The 4997-nt window shown below is 45.1% G+C and overlaps 1 non-coding gene across 1 annotated transcript; it reads left to right on the forward strand.

Moving 5' to 3' along the window:
• The first annotated feature begins 4246 nt into the window (after positions 1 to 4246).
• TRNAE-CUC (transfer RNA glutamic acid (anticodon CUC)) lies at positions 4247 to 4320 on the forward strand. The gene has a single exon. It is a non-coding gene; the product is annotated as a tRNA-Glu (tRNA).
• Positions 4321 to 4997: the final 677 nt, after the last annotated feature.

Genomic DNA, 4997 nt, shown 5'->3' on the forward strand with positions numbered 1-4997 from the left:
AGACGCAGGTTCAGTCCCTGGGTTGGGAAGACCCCCTGAAAGAGGGCACCACAACCCACTCCAGTGTTCTTGCCTGGAGAATCTCATGGACAGAGGAGCCTGGTGGGCTACAGTCCATAGGGTCGCACAGTCAGACACGACTGAAGCGACTTAGCACACAGCCAGCAATATGAAAAGCTGTCAGCTTGGCCAGTCTCCCCAGCTATCTGGGGATGATATAGGCTGTGAAATAGAAAAGTCTAGAAGCCACTATTTGGATGACTTCCAATGTCTTTTTCAGCTCTGAACTTTGGTAACCTTTTAAAGAAAACTCTACAGGTCAAGTAACAGGCTCCGTGGGCTTCGGGAACCTGCCTTGGCCTGCGGGTTGCCCAGGCCGAGGGACGGATGCGGGGTTGGCTGCCTTCAGCCTGCTTCTGTCTCCTGTGGGCCCATTTTGGTGATTCAATGCACAGGTTACCGTGTCCCATCCGTAACAGGGTTATGGTGGAGAGGGTGTGGCTTGTTGAGGTGCCCAGCCAGGCGGTGCCTAGCGGAGCGCTGCTGCTGCTCCTGAGATCTCCCGGCAGAAAGCGCACCCTCCTCGCCCATCCCTCAGGCCGGGGGTAGGGTGGGGTGTGCTGGGAGCTGCCTCTTCACCGCAGATGGAGGCAGTTAGGAGGGGCTTCTGGGAGACTTCAATCCTGTCTTCTCCTCCTCTTCCTTTTTAAAAACAGCCTGTGTGCCACAGCTAGAGAGTCCGTGTGCCACAGTGGAAGACTGCAGCAAAGACCCGATATGGCCAAATAAAAATCAGACATAAAAATAAAGGGTATGATTCAACTGTTTTTGTTTATTCATGAGTATGTGCAGTTATCACCACAATTTTAGGACATCTTCATGACCTCAAAGAGACACACATACCCGTGAAGAATTCCTTTCCTCTCCCCCGCCTCTACCCTGTGTCCCCCCGCCTTAAGCAGCCACTACTCTCCTTTCTGTCTCTATAGACTTGCCTAGTCTGAACATTTCCTATAAATGGAATCATACACCATGTGGTCTTTTGTGACTGGCTTCTTTCACTTAGCGTAACAATCCCAAGATCATCCAAGCTGTAACATGTGTCAATGCTTCATTAATTTTTAGATTTGATTGTGTAGAGGCATTTTAGGTTCACAGTAAAATTGAGGAAAAAGTATAGTTTCCATAAACCTCCTGGCCCCCTCCCCTGCACCCATAACCTTCTCTCTGTCAAATCTGCTACCAGATTTGACATTCACTGTCAAATATAAAAGCATTTCCTTCATTCAATGTATTTACTATAACCGATGAACTGGTATTGACACCTCATGGTCACGATTTTGACAGATGGATAATGACATGTATCCACCTTCTCTTTGTATAGTCATATGAATAGGTTCACTGCCCTAAAAATGCTCTGAGTTCTACTTATTCATTCCTCCCTTCCCTTAACCCCAGGCAACCACTGATCTTTTTACCGTCTCCATAGTCTTGTCTTTTCCAGAGTGCCACAAACCTGGAATTAAAGAGCATGTAACCTTTTCAGCACATTCCTCTTTCATTTAGGAACATGTCTTTTCATGACTTGATAGGTCATTCATTCTTATGGTTGACTAATATTCCACTGTATGGATGTACCACACTTTATTTATCCATTCAGTTACTGAAGGATAACTTGATTGCTTCCAAGTTTGGGCAAGTATGAATATGGCTGCTATACTAATGTATATTATTATTATCTTGTTTATCCTTTCATCAGCTGATGAATATTTGGATAGTTTCCACCCCTTTTGGCTACTGTAAACACTTCTGTACGTTTTTGTTTGAACACGTTTTCAATTTTGGGTATTTACCTAGGAGTGGAATTGCTGGGTCATATGGTAATGCTATGTTTAACTGTTTTGAGAAACTGCCAGACTGTTTTTCAAAGTGGCTGCACCATTTCACATTCCCACCAGCAGTGTCTGAGGATTCTGATTTCTCTACCATCCTCAGCGACACTTGTTTTTTTCTGACTTTTTGATTCTAGCTATCCTAGTGGGTGTGAAGTGGTATCTCACTGTGAATTAGTTTTGCATTTCCCTGATGACTGATGATTAGAGCATCTTTTCATGTGCTTTCTGGCCATTTGTATATTTTTCTTGGAGAAATTTCTATTCACATCCTTTGTTATCTTTTAAGTTGGGTCTTTTGTCTTTTAGTACTGAGTTGTGAGAGTTCTTCATATATTCTGGATACAAGTCCCTTAATCAGATATGTGATTTGCAAATATTTTCACTCACCCATGCACCCTGACATAGTACTTACCTCTCTCTCCTTGACCCCTACCCCCAGAAAATCTAGAAACAAAGAGCCTAAGTTTTGATTTGTTTCTAAAAGCTCCCCTAGCTCTTTCAAAATAATTGAAAGCAGAGACTCAAACAGCTATTTCTATATCAGTGCTCAGAGCAACTTTTCATGAAGTAGCTGAAAGGCAGTCACACAGAAGGTAAATTACTGGAGAGAGATCTGCCTTTGGAGTCAGCCTGCCTGGCTTTGATTCCTGGCTTTGCAGTGTGACCTTAGGCAGGTCACCTCTCTCGCTGGGCGCCAGCTGGCTCACCTATACAGTGAGGTGGAACAAGAGAATGAACTGACCAACACCGAGCATCAGGGCAGTGTGGCAAAAAGAGCTCTGACTTGAAAAGACTCAGAAGAAGCTTTCCTCTCAGCCCAACCCTGCTTTCAGTACGACTTTGGGCAGCTTTGTCTCTCTAGAGCTCAGTTTCCCCATATATAAAGCCAGGACAATAACATCTGCCCCTGTTACACGCATTGAGGTTGTTAAGAAAGAGTTCTCAAAAAGGAGCAGCGTTATACAAAACAGAGATTAGGAAATAAAGTAATACTTGGCAGAATGATGAACTGTTAACCCAGGGTGCTGTTGTTAATTAAAAATGATCCTGCATAATATGCAGCTATTAACATGGATAATTATGCACACTATGTAGAAACAAGGAACACCATTTATGAGAGGCAGAGTGCTTACACAGTTATACGGACAGGAGGATCAGAACTATGCCCAATTATGCATAATGTAGACAAAGACCAGAAGGGATCACAGAAAAGATGTAAGCAATTATTGTGCACAGGCCTGGGGAGGATTACAGGCAATTGAAACACATTCTTGGAAAGTCATCGTCATGTTTTCACAACATGTTTTCACAGTAAGAATATAATTTTAAAACATAGGTGTGGCTGGGGGTCATCTGGGGACAGCCTGCATCTGAATTCTGGCCCTCACACCTTCTGGCATTGTTGGATCCTGGAGATTCAAGCCCTGCCCTGTCTACCCTGCTCCCTGGCCTTACCTGCCCTTCCCCACCCACACCCTCAATGAGAGTTGCACCAGTCTGCTCCTGGAGCTGCTGCTGTAGAAATTCCTCACCCTCCCATCCCCGACCCTCCATTCCCAGCTCACAGGGTCACTGGGAGGATGAAATGAGATGCTAGAGGTGGAAGAACTGGACCCACTGGACCTTGCCAGACACAAGAGGGCATCCCCACTGCCCCTCAACTCCACGTGGCCTGTGTGTCCAGCGCTGCAGGGGAGGAGGGCCCCGCACCAGGGAACACACAGCCAATGGCCACCGAGGCGGTGGCCTGCCCGTTCCAGCCACTAGCTGCCTTTCAGAAATCTCAAACTTACTCATCACGCACTTACACACCTTCAAAATGACAACATGGGGGCATAACTGTGCTTTTCAATTTTTTTTTTCTTTTTAGTCAGAGTCTTCCATTCCAATCCCCAGAGCAATCACCTCTCACCTGTTGAGCTGTTTCTTCAAATGTTATCTGCACATCCTTATGCAAACACTGCTGCCCTCTATTTCGTGTTTTAACAACATATTCATTGACTTTCTCCCATTGCCAAAGGGTTTACCTCACTCACACCCCGCCTGCCTCTCCTTTTGTCTCATTTTCCCAACACCATTATATCACTGTCTTGGCTACAGTGGTCACTTTGGGAAACACACTACACCCGCCTAGTTCACCCTCCCTTAGCTCTGATGATGCTCCCCCTCCACGCTTCCCAAGAAGCGGCCACTCACCCTGCAGCCTCCCCTCCTCCCTTCTCCTTCCTCTTCTCCCTGTTTCCATCCTACGTACTTTTACATCGTCTCCATCCCTAGCATTCCCACTGTAACTGCAATGAAGCCTTCCATGCTTTGCTTAGAGACTGATTCTAAAACTAATAAACAGGGGCTCCCCTGGTGGTCCAGTGGCCAAGACTCTGCACTCTCAATGCAAGGGGCTCAGGTTCGATCCCTGATTGGGGAACTAGACCCCACATGCTGCAACTAAAGATCTCGCATGCCACAACTAAAAAGATTCTGCGGGTTTCAACGAAGGTTGAAGATCCTAAGCGCTGCACTAGGACTTGGTGCAGACAAATACGTAAAAATAAATATTTTTAAAAGTTAAAAAAAACTAATAAATAATGTTTACTTGACTGAGATTTATATACGTATGTATACGGCTCTTTGCCTGGCCAGTGACATTCCTGCTTATGTTTACTTTCTTGCAATACTTTTCTTTGATCAGGAGTTTCAAATAGCTTTTCTTTTCTAGCATTAGTTGGCTTCATCATCTTCTCAATTTCTCCCTAACTTTCCTTCCCAGTAGGCATTCTGTGGAGATTCCCCTTCCCCGAGGATCTACCTTCTCAAGCCCTCTGTGTTCCTGCGCTTCGGTCTGGACAGTAATCATCCAGAAACTTCCTTTCCCTGGCTTCTTGGGCTCAACCCGCACTTCCGGAGATGTGGGTTGCAGTCTTGAGTCTCTTCCCTAATTTTGCCAGAGCATACCAGTAAGCAACATCCTATGCAGAGGTGTATGGTGGGATATAAAATATAGAATAATTTTATATTTGGAAATTATTTAGTTTGCCTTTGGATGATTGATGATCTGGCTGAGTATTGACTCATAGGTTGTAAATCTAATTCCCTTAAAATTTT

The sequence above is a fragment of the Odocoileus virginianus genome, chromosome 17, assembly GCF_023699985.2.
Source record: "Odocoileus virginianus isolate 20LAN1187 ecotype Illinois chromosome 17, Ovbor_1.2, whole genome shotgun sequence".
In the NCBI taxonomy this organism is placed as follows: Eukaryota; Metazoa; Chordata; class Mammalia; order Artiodactyla; family Cervidae; genus Odocoileus; species Odocoileus virginianus.